We start from the raw sequence: 12,675 nt of genomic DNA, 5'->3' as shown, positions 1-12,675 counted from the left end.
GCATGACTTAGTTAGAGGCTTGAAAGATGTCACATTTGAGAAGGATAAGCTATGTAGTGCATGTCAAGCCGGAAAACAAGTTGGTAACACACATCCTAAGAAGAGCATGATGAGCACATCTAAGGCATTTGAGTTGATGTATATGGACTTGTTTGGACCAACCACATACACTAGCATTGGTGGAAACAAATATGGATTTGTGATTGTGGATGATTTTACTAGATACACATGGGTGTTCTTTCTTTATGACAAGAGTGATGTGTTTGCAATATTCAAATCATTTGTCAAGGGCATTCATAATGAGTTTGAAACAACCATCAAGAAAGTTAGAAGTGACAATGGTAGTGAATTCAAGAACACTAGAATTGATGAGTTGTGTGATGAATTTGGAATTAGACATCAATTCTTGGCCAAGTACACTCCTCAATCAAATAGCTTAGTTGAAAGGAAGAATAGAACTTTGATTGACATGGCAAGATCAATGTTGAGTGAGTACAATGTGAGTCATTCATTTTGGGCCGAAGCAATCAACACAGCTTGCTACTATAGCAACCGACTCTATTGTCACCCCATGATGGAAAAGACACCTTATTAGCTATTGAATGGAAGAAAGCCCAACATAGCATACTTCCGGGTTTTTGGTGGTAAATGCTATATATTGAAGAAAGGCACTAGATTAAGCAAGTTTGAAAATAAATGTGATGAAGGTTTCTTGCTTGGCTACTCCACTACTAGCAAGGCTTATAGAGTTTGGAATTTGGCTAGTGGTATTCTTGAGGAGGTTCATGATGTGGAGTTTGATGAAACAAATGGTTCCCAAGAGGAAGATGAGAATCTAGATGATGTAAGAGGCACTCAATTGGTCAATGCAATGAAGAATATGGACATTGGTGAGTTAAGGCCTAGAGAGGTGATTGATATTGAAGATGACAAGAATCAAGTGCTCTCTAACTCAAATGTGCAAGCTAGTGGTTCTCATGATCAAATCCAACCAAGCACTAGTGATGGCAATGTGCAAGATCAACAAATGGCTAGTTCATCATCTCAACCAAGTGATCAATCAAATGCTAGCAATCAAGTGTAAGTGCTTCAACCAACCAATGTTGTAAGAGATCATCCATTAGATACTATCATTGGTGATATTTCAAGGGGAGTACAAACTAGATCAAGATTGGCATCATTTTGTGAGCACTTCTCATTTGTGTCATCCATTGAGCCTAAGAAGATAGATGAAGCTTTAAATGATGTTGATTGGGTCAATGCTATGCATGAAGAGCTAAACAACTTCACAAGAAACCAAGTATGGGAGTTAGTTGAGAGGCCTAAGGGTCATAATGTGATTGGAACCAAGTGGGTCTTTCGGAACAAGCAAGATCAAGATGGGATAGTGATAAGGAACAAAGCAAGATTAGTGGCTCAAGGTTACACTCAAGTTAAAGGTCTTGACTTTGGAGAAACATATGCCCCGGTTGCAAGATTGGAAGCAATTATGATCTTGCTAGCTTATGCTTGTGCCCACAACATCAAGTTATACCAAATGGATGTGAAAAGTGCATTTCTCAATGGGTACATCAATGAGCTTGTGTATGTTGAGCAACCTCCCAGTTTTGAAGATGAAAAGAAACCCAACCATGTGTTCAAGTTGAGAAAGACTTTGTATGGATTGAAACAAGCACCTAGAGCATGGTATGAGAGATTGAGGGACTTTCTACTCTCTAAGGGATTCAAGATGGGAAAGGTTGACACCACTCTCTTCACCAAGAAGCTTGGAAATGACTTATTTGTAATGCAAATCTATGTTGATGATATCATCTTTGGGTCAACAAATCAAGAATTTTGTGAGGAGTTTGGCAAGATGATGGCAAGTGAGTTTGAGATGTCTATGATTGGAGAACTTAGTTACTTCCTTGGTCTTCAAATCAAGCAAATGAAGAATGGCATATTTGTGAGTCAAGGCAAGTATATCAAGGACATGCTCAAGAAGTTTGAAATGGATGAGAGTAAAGCTATTAGTACACCAATAGGGACAAGTGGAAGCTTAGATAGTGATGCTAGTGGCAACATGGTGGATCAAAAGATGTATCGGTCTATGATTGGAAGCCTACTCTATGTGACCGCATCAAGGCCGGACGTAATGTTTAGTGTATGCATATGTGCTAGATTTCAAGCCTCACCAAGAGAAAGTCATTTGAAGGCAACTAAGAGAATATTGAGGTACTTGAAGCATACACAACATGTTGGATTATGGTATCCCAAAGGAGCAAGATTTGAGTTGATTGGATATTCGGATTCCGATTATGCAGGATGTAAAGTTGAGAGAAAGAGCACATCGGGCACATGTTAACTATTGGGAAGATCACTTGTATCTTGGTCATCAAAGAAGCAAAATAGTGTAGCACTTTCAACCACCGAAGCGGAGTACATTTCGGCCGGTAGTTGTTGTGCTCAATTACTTTGGATGAAGGCTACCTTGAGTGACTTTGCAATCAAGTTCAAGCAAGTGCCATTGCTATGTGACAATGAAAGTGCCATAAAGCTCACCAACAACCCGGTTCAACACTCAAGAACAAAGCATATAGATGTCCGTCATCACTTTATAAGAGATCACCAACAAAAGGGGGACATTTGCATAGAGAGTGTGGGCACCGAAGATCAACTTGCCGACATATTCACCAAGCCACTTGATGAGAAGAGGTTTTGCAAGCTAAGGAATGAATTGAACATACTTGACTTCTCCAATATATGTTGATGCACCCCTTCAACTTATATGACATGCCTCTCCTTCGAGCAATCCAAGGTAAAAGTTGATTGGCATGGCATACATCCTTGCTAAGGACATGATTAGTGCATCTAGACATATTTTACACTTGAATAGGCTCATTCATGAAAATCAAATGAATTTGATGCTTATATGGTACCACTATTGCTTGTATGTTTAAAATGATCTAGTGGTAGCATATGACATGTTTGTGGGCTTGTAAACCTAGTATTTGATTTAGAAAATGAGCTATAAGTGTTTAACTCAACATGGTACAAGATAACCCTTATTTGGAGGTGTGAAGAAGCTTGTCCTTGGATCAAACCGAGTTAAATATCTTTTGCAAGTAATCTAGATTGAATCAAATTGGGAAAATGATACTCATTTCACATGGTCTCACCCCAACATATCTATAATTTGAGGCCACTTTTTGTGCAAATTATTGACATTATTAATCCTACCCTATCTATACTTTAAGCCTTTGTGGTCATTGATGACAAAGGGGGAGAAATAGTGTACAAAGATAATATATGACAAAAGAAGGGGATCAATAGAGGGAGCAAGCTCATAAACTTGTATGGTGCATTTTAATGAGCATTACATATGTTTGCTTGCATGGCATAAGTTTTAATTTCAAATATCTATGCTTGTGTGGTGTATGCTAGTTGTAGGTTTGAATGTTGAAATGAAAAACTAGCATGCATAGGCTAAGTAACTAGACTTATGTTCATTCTATGGAAACTAGACCCTTGCATGTAATGTTGATCTCACGGGGTATTCTAGTTCTTGTATATATCTAGTTACTAATGGTGCTAAGGATGGTATATTGGTGCACTCCAATTGGTATCACGCTTCAAAGGTCCATCTCTTATACCTTAGCATCATTTGGTAGAAATTGACTCCTATATTTCCTATCTAATCATATGTGCAAAGCTTCAATCCAAACTCTTAGCACATATGCAGGGGGAGCAATTGCTATCATAAGGAGTTCATGAAACTTGCCCATATCCTTTACACATGGTAAATATGCTTGGGCAAGAAACATGGATTCAAATGAACTTTAATTCATATCTTTGTATAAGGGTTGTCATCAATTACCAAAAAGGGGGAGATTGAAAGCTCTAGTTTGGTTTTGGTTAATTGATGAAACCCTAAGTGCTAACCTAGTTTATCAAGATGATTATGAGATAGGTAGCACTACTCCAAGTGATGAAGCAATGGCGAAGATCATGACAATGGTGATGGCATGCTGATGGTCAAATGCTTAAACTTGGAAAAGAAGAAAGAGAAAAACAAAAGGCTCAAGGCAAAGGTATAAAATGTAGGAGCCATTTTGTTTTAGTGATCAAGACACTTAGTGAGTGTGATCATATTTAGGATAGATAGCCATACTATCAAGAGGAGTGAAACTCATATCGAAATGCGGTTATCAAAGTGCCACTAGATGCTCTAATTCATTGCATATGCATTTAGGATCTAGTGGAGTGCTAACATCCTTGAAAATGTTTGTGAAAATACGCTAACACATGTGCACAAGGTGATACACTTGGTGGTTGGCACATTTGATCAAGGGTGATGAAGTTTAGGTGCAAGGGTAAGAAACTCCACCGGCGGAGTGTCCGCCCGTAGAGTGCAGACAGTCCGACGGTGCCACCGGCGCCCTAGACAGAAAAATTGGAGGTCACTGCAAGTGACCGGACGCTGGCCTCAGCTGGACCGGTGCGTCCGGTCAGTGGCAGCAGAGGGTGCGCGTGTCGGTCTATTGACCGGACGCTGGGTCACTCAGCGACCGGACGCTGATAGGCTGCATCCGGTCAAACTGACGGGTCTGCACAGTACCTAGGGTATTGCACCAGACGCTGGTCTGTGTCCGGTCAAGGTGGACCGGACGCGTCCGGTCGAAAAAATACGCCTCAGGGAGCTTAGTGGAAATGACCGGACGCTGGGGCTTCAGCGTCCAGTCAGTTTTGCCGGAGCGTCCGGTCAGCTTCGTAGCCGTTGAAATCTGACGAACAGCGTTTGAAGCTAGTGACGCGTGGCGTCCATCGGGCGACCAGACGCTGAGGGCCAACGTCCGGTCAAGTCTGACCGGAGCGTCCGGTCAGCCCGCAGTGTGTCCAGTGAAGGGGTACAACGGCTCTATTTCGTGGGGACTTCTATTTAAGCCCCATGGCCGGCTCAAGCTCACCTCTCTTGCACATTTTCATTGACATAGCAACCTTGTGAGCTTAGCCAAAGTTCTCCCACTCATCTCCATCATTGATTTATCATCTTTGTGAGATTGGGAGAGAATCCAAGTGCATTGCTTGAGTGATTGCATCTAGTGGCACTTGGTATTCGTGTTGCGCTGTGGATTTTGCTTGTTACTCTTGGTGGTTGCCACCACCTAGACGGCTTGGTGCAGCGGTGGAGGATCGGCACGAGTTGGTGATTGTTCGTGGCCGTCTCCAGTGATTGTGAGGGGAGTTGTACCTTCCCCGGCGGAGCGCCGAAAGGTAACTCTAGTAAATTGCTCGTGTCATTGAGTTACCTCACTTGTGGGTCGGTTCTTGCGGTGTCCAATCGTGTGGACGAGGTTTGTGAAACACCTCTTAGCCACCGAACCACCAAGTGTTGGTCGACACAACGGGGACGTAGCGTGTTGGCAAGCACGTGAACCTCGGGAGAAAATCGTTTGTCTCTTGTTCTTGGCATTCTCCCGGTGATTGGCTATATATTCATCTTGTGATTGGTTCATCCCCTACACATCGGTATAATCACCCTACTCACTTATTTACATTCTTGCAAACTAGTTGATACAAGCTCTTTAGTGTAATTAGAATTGAGAGCTTGCTTTATTAGTTACATTCATCTAGTTGAGCTCTTTAGAGTAGCAAGATTGAGAGCTCTTAGTGAGTAATTACATAGCAAGTTTGTGTGCCTAAGTAATCATTACAACTAGAATTGTTGGATAGGTGGCTTGCAACCCTTGTAGAGCTAGAGCAAGTTTGCATTACGCTATTTGTCATACTAATCAAATTGCTCTAGTTGATTTGTAGATTTTTAAATAGGCTATTCACCCCCCCCCCCCCCCCTCTAGCCATATTAGGACCTTTCAACTGTTAAAGTTGAAATTTTGTAAACATAGCCAATAGCCGTGACAACTCTAAAAATATGCAAAAAGATTTACTATTTGAGTTTGTCCTCGTTTGATACTGCATTTAGTTCCCGACATGGGATCTTTAATATAATAATCACTGTCTTTTATTAGTTACATTCCAGTTATGTAGTTGCTGATAAAATATTGAAAGATAGGACTATAGGAGTGTTTCTCGTCACTGTCACATTCTTTTATCATTATATTACCTCTTCTGTTTGTCTAACTTAATCTTGTAATTACAATCTTGTAATCATGGCAATAGTCATTATTACTTTCAACACTTTCATGCTTGCGATGCGGCTTCTCCAGGTCATCGTTATTAATCTTTTATAAAATTTTGAGAGAAATAGTCATTGATTGACTTATTTCGTCTCACAAACTATATTGCAAAAAGATAAAAAATGGTGAACTTGATGAAATTGAACCAAGTTATTATATTTGAAAGTTCTAGATTGGAAATATAACCCACCCATAAATTCCTGGAATCTTGATTTAAATATTTTGGTGTAGAGTGTTAGTTGTGGCACCAGTTCAAAGTCATGCCTCCTTGTCTCTGTTTGGATGTTTGCTATAATTTGGTGTGCCATGTTGTGGGTAGAGCTGGGTTACTTTCTTACCAAAAAAAATGGCAAACTATTGGGCATTTTTCTTCTTTTGAATTCTTCATTTATATTTTGTGGCACATGGGTCTTTGATTGCCTTTGAAATTCTGGTTAGACAAAGTGTTTTTCCTATTTCGATCATGGTGTTTTGTTTGCAGCATGCAGTACTGTCATTTTTCTCTTGGAAATTTAATATCTTCTGGAAAGAGTAAACATGGAGTACCCCTGCAAAGCTTTTTGTGATTAACAGTGCTCTTTGACTAACTTGCAATTGCACTAGTATTGCAGAAAATTATGACCAACATTTGGCAATTTGTTGTAATTTATGCAGATTGGTAGAGGCAAGACTGAAAACGCATTTGGCCCCCAGAGGACTACAAACGTTGTTAATGACATGAACACCAGAGGGAGTGGTCTAGGGGGTGATCCTATATTTGGGGAGTTGTTTGCTCAAAAGGCCAAAGGTTGGTACACAAACTAATGCGTACTGAATATGTGGAAATTCTGACGCCGTTGATTATTTTATTACTGATGTTGATGGTTACATAGTACTGATTTGTGTTAAGAGCTGAATATAGTGGACAGTAAATTTTTTATCTTTCAGAACTTTTGGTCTGAAATCTCAAATTGGTCATACAACTTTCAGGTCCATTTGGTCTCAGCTTTCAAGTGAATTTTGAAAGGAACCAACACGTTGCATTTACTATTACCGTTCAATAGTGGACGCCTCTATTTAGAGCGGCTATTATTATGTTGATTATTTGTCATTTTTATTTTACTTGTACAGCTCATTCTTCTGCTCCTACTGCTACTAGTAAAGTGGCTGGTGGTATGAAATTGGGCAAGGCACAGAAGACAAATCAGTTCCTTGAATCTTTGAAAGCTGAAGGAGAACTCATTTCTAAGGACACTCAACAAAGTGGAATTCAGTCAAGGCTGCCATCTGCCCCACCAACTGATCCTATCACAGTGGCAATTGAAGAAAAGATCAATGCCACTGTTAAAAGGGATGGTGGAATTCATAATTTTGATATTCAAGGAACCCTTGCTCTCCAAGTTCTGAATGACACCAACGGTTTTATCCAGTTGCAGGTTATTTTCTATATTTTCTTCGGGACCTTTTACATTTGGTCATACTGCAATAGTGCGATCTATCATTCAATTTGCCCCTGGAAGATTTGTCATAGCAATTAACGGCCTACTACCAGTCTCTTGTGAATTGTTTGCCACACACACACACACAACACTGTTTCTGTTATATGCCTTGAGATTTTCTCAAATTTATTTAAACCTTATTGGGTAAACCCTTCTATCATAACCTGATATGTATGATCATTATCACCTGATTCCAGGGCTGCATTTTTGCTTAACAATATTTTTCTGACTAAAGTAGTTTTAATTAGAGGATAATAAATATCCTATATTCGTATGGTTTACAGATCGAGAACCAAGATCTACCTGGACTTAGCTTCAAGACACACCCTTATATTAACAAAGAGTTGTTCAATAGTCAGCAAATTGTTGCTGCAAAAGATCCAAACAGACCTTTCCCCAGTGGTGAAAATGAAACCCCTCTTGTGAAATGGAGAATCCAGGAGTTGGATGAGCCATCTCTGCCATTGTCAGGTATATTTCAACTGTCTTCTGTATGTACTTGCAAATTTAGAATTGTAACCTGTTTTTGCCACTTGCAGTTAATTGCTGGCCTTCAGTCTCTGGAAATGAAACACACGTGAACATTGAGTACGAAGCTTCTGAGATGTTTGATTTGCACAACATTGCCATTTCTATACCTTTGCCTGCACTCAGGGACCATCTCAGAACACTTGGAGCCCCTCAACACATGCACACAGACAGTTGCTAATTGTTGCTTTCCTTTCATTTCCAGTGGTTCTATGGAATTTGCTGTTCCTGCAGCTGATCCATCAACATTTTTTCCCATCGCCGTTGGATTTTCTGCGTCAAGTACCTTCAGTGATTTGAAGGTTGGTTCTTTTGTTTTTTCCCAAAGGACCTTACCATTATCCTCCATCTTCTGAACTATGAGCATACTGAAGTATGAGTAGGAGCATAATGAGAAAATTGGAGGGACAACTGGTCACTTTAGAATTTCTTTCAAAAAAAAATGGTCACGTTAGAATTACACACCTTGGAATGTTGAATTTCACTTGGTTGATTTGTTTCATCTATAGTTGTCCAGAAGGGCTTGGCACGCTGGGCCGGCACTGGCCCGGTCCGAAAAAGCACGGCTTAGGCCCGGTGCGGCACGGCCTGCCTCGTGCTAGGCACGGCACGGCATCGTGCCCGTGCCTGGGCCTCCACAGCGTCCCGTAGTGCCGGCCCGGGCACGGCATGGTTTTTGGGCCGGCACACGATGCGGCCTGATTATTTTAGATCGTTGGATTTCCTCTGGATGAATCACAACCGTTGGATCACAAAACCTAACTATCTTCCCACACCTCTGAGTTTCCCGTCCACACCGCCGCTCCCTCCGACTCCTTCACGCATTCGCTCTCCCTCACGCGCTTCGCTCCGAGCCCGCCGCTCCTGTTTCTCCACTCCCTCCCGTGGCTTCTCCTTCACTGCAGCGGCTTTGTGGCGAGGCGTGGAGGCGGCGCGGCTCGCCTGACGCAGCGTGGTGGCAGCGAAAAGTGCGTAGTGTAGCACCTCGGTGTTTAGCATGCATTAACATTTTGCAAATCATGAGCATAATCATTATTATGCATTCATAAGCATGACATGAAATATAGAATTGAAACATACTAATGAAACATGTATGTTGCATAGTTTTGTTTTAATAGATTGGATGCTATGTTTGTTTTGCCATGTGTGTACCTTGGTTGATCACTTAGACCACTTAGAAGTAATTAGGATGCAATTTGGAGTAAGGTGTATATTCAAAGTTTTCTCAAATATTGCTTTTGAAAATAATCTTCCAAAATACGGTTTTGAAATTAAATTGACCTTAATTTTGTAATTCAAAATCTAGTGGGAATTAGCCCTAGCTCCTTTTGACAAAGTTGTAGAGAATAAATTTTAGAGCAACTTTTATTTTTGGGCCAAAGTTTGAAACTGATTGAAATTGCTCAAAATTTGCATTTTAATGTAATAGGAATAGAAAATAAATTAAAAAAATTCGATTTGCTTCTTACCAGGCCGCCCGCCCCGCTTCTGGCCCAGCTGACAAAGCTGGCCCGCAGCGCTCGCGCTCCCGCTCCAGCGCCGCGCGCTTCGCCCTGGCCCAGCAGCCGCTTCGCCGGCCCAGGGCCACGCCGTGCCGCTCCCACGCGTGTGACGCGCCCGCGCTCCGACCGCGCCAGGACACGCGAGTCGCGTGGCGGCCATGCGCCGGCGAGATCGCCGCGCGGCACCATCGGCCTGCCTCGTTCCGACCGGCCCGCCTTCAAGTCCCCCTGTCCGAGCCTCCCTCTCCATTCTCGCTCTCTCCCTTTTTCCTCTCACGCGCCAGCAGCAGAGCACGCGCACGCGCTCGCCTCCGCCACCGCCCGCACCAGCGCCTCGCCGGAGTTGGCTCGCCCGGCCACCCCCAGCTCGCCGTCGACCGCTCCGTCTCGCCGAATGCTCCACCTCCACCTCGCGCACACCATGCTCGCGTCCTTTCGCCTTAGTAAGCCTTCACCGTCGGGGAATCGCTCATCGGAGTTGAGCTCCTCCTCACCGGAGGACTCCGCTCCGACACGCTCACCGTTTTGCTCCCCCTATCGCCCCATTTTTGCACTCATCCGGACCCTCTCGGTCTCCCGATGATCGTGCGCCGCTCCCCGCGCCACCCCATGGCCGGAGACGCGCTCCCGCCGGCGAGGTCGCCTCCGTGCTGCCATGCACGCCGGCGAGGTCGCCTCCGTGCACCTCTGGCCATGCCCGTTGCATAGTTGAGTTCGCCTTGAGCCGTAGAGCACGTTGGTCGCCTTCATTGGGCCGGAGACCTCGCCGTCGGCGAGATCTCGGCGGTCCGCCGCCTCCTCTGTCCCGTGTGGCTGCCAGGTGGGGCCTGCCTGACGTGGGAGCCCGCCTGTCTGTCGCTCGGTGTGTGTGTGTGTTCAGATCCGGGTGGATCTAGCGTTTATGCCTCGGTTTTCTAAAAATGGTTTTTAAGAAATGATTTCCAGAAAATATTGTAAAGGCTTCAAAAATCCATAGTTTGCTCATTTTAGCTCCAAATCGAGTGAGACCAATTTTGTTGTGTTTCTTAGAAGTAGATCTACAATATAAAAATGTTGCATGTCGGTTTTGGGATACATTTATATAGGGCTTTAGTTAATTCTTGTAATTGTTGTTTTCTTGGAAAATGCTTAATAAATAGAATATACATCAGAAAAATATGATTCTAATTTGGTTGATCTATTCTTGAGATGTACTTTCTGTGAAAAATATATGCCATGCTTGTTCTATAGAAAAATATGGCTATGTGATTTAGGTGCATTTATTTGCTATTTCTTGTAAAATTGCTAGAGCAAAAAATATGAATAAAACATGTAGGTGAAACTTTTGTACAGTGATTGTATGCTATGTAAATCATGGGGAAAAATACCAAATCTGTTGTTTGACACTTTTCATAGTACAAAGTATTTTCATGCTTAATTATCAACCATAGCTTGTCATTTTTGTGTAGGCTATTTTACTTATCCAAATGCCATGAAATTTTTATGGTAGTCTACTTAGAGTAGTACTATGCTACTGTAATTTTCTCAGATTTTTATGAGCAATAGAAATATATGTTGCTGTTGTAGCCCTAGTTTAAAATGAAATAAAATAATCTTCTTTAATGCATGTTTACTTAATAATGTTTGCTTTGGTGTATCTTTGAAGCATCTTAGCTTGCTGTGGTGACTTGGCATGTTAGTACAGTGGTTGTAGTAGTAGTATAGTAGTACATGTTCTTGGATGATGTTGGCTACCTTGTAGAAGAGCTTTACTTCTACTATGTCCAATAAAGTTAAACATGTTCATCTACATTTCATGCATCATGATCATTACATGTCATCTCTCCGATGCACCTATGCATGAGCACTTATACATCTGCATCATACAGGATCGCAGGAGAAGTTGCTAGTAGCAGTTCAGGAAGAGCAGACCGGGACAGATCCACAAGAAATCTAGGCACAGGAGGTGCCAGAGGAAGAGGAGCAAGGAGAGGACTTGCCCGAGTGCGTGGATCATCAACCTAGTTCGTTCGAACGAGGCAAGCCCCGGAGCATTCTAAGTCTTCTACTTTATAAAAGCAATTCTTTCTATATATGAGTTTATATATTGTTGCATTAAGTTGTAGGAGTTGATTGAAACCGTTAATGCATTTATTACTATCCTTGCCTACCTTATTACCTTTTTACCCTGTTAGGTCGGGATCGAATAACTGCTTAGCCTTGCTTAGACCGGTAGCGATCGGTGATTTACGGTCACCTACATTTATAGGTGGTTACTGGAAGAATTTAGCTATGGAAAGAATGATATCCTAGAATTAACCATGTGTGATGGATAATTGGAGACCGGACGAAAAAGTTAGAGGCAATCAGACAGGGTTTTAGGGTGCTGTTAGTTTTTCGTCTGTGTCGATTAAGGACCGATCATTGCTCGTCTCTCTTGTCATGTTGAACGTATGCCTCACATTTAGCTGGCCGAATAAAGTACCTTTCGACCGCGAAGCTAGTGACACTATTCGAGCCGGGATAAACTCGGATTGGCAGACTGGTGCTGAAGGAGGTATGATGGGGACGCGAAGAGTGAGCCCAAGGTGCGTCCTGGCTGTCGGGCGGTCCCTGGGTAGTGCGGTCCATGGCTATTATTCCGCAGCTACTTGGAAAGTGTCATTAGTGATCTGTAGCTCACTTGATCGGTGAGTGTGTTTTGTGTGAGGAATAAATCACCAGCTGGTTAGGAATCGATTCGAATTGCCATCGCTCCTGGATAGTGAGCACTTGACTCGAGCTACAGCATCGTAGTAATTATGATGGAACACTGATGGTTATCTGGATGGTATAGGATATGCTAAATCTAAGTTGGTAACTGGATGTTATTGGTTAATCAAGTGATTGCTATAGTATAGGTGCTTACCTAGATGGATAGGTCATAATAAAGATGATGCAAAGTACTTAAAATGGTTTCTTCAGGATAGCTTATGTTTTTCGCAAACGAGTCAGCTAGCCCACTAAAGAAAG

The 12,675-nt window shown here is 42.5% G+C and overlaps 1 pseudogene; it reads left to right on the top strand.

The window, feature by feature from the left end:
• Window positions 1-8,662, top strand: part of LOC136470511 (coatomer subunit delta-3-like) — a 43,600-nt pseudogene extending 34,938 nt beyond the window's left edge.
• Window positions 8,663-12,675: the final 4,013 nt, after the last annotated feature.

The sequence above is a fragment of the Miscanthus floridulus genome, chromosome 8 (assembly GCF_019320115.1).
Source record: "Miscanthus floridulus cultivar M001 chromosome 8, ASM1932011v1, whole genome shotgun sequence".
Classification (NCBI taxonomy): domain Eukaryota; kingdom Viridiplantae; phylum Streptophyta; class Magnoliopsida; order Poales; family Poaceae; genus Miscanthus; species Miscanthus floridulus.
This window is presented reverse-complemented; position numbering and strand designations above follow the sequence as displayed.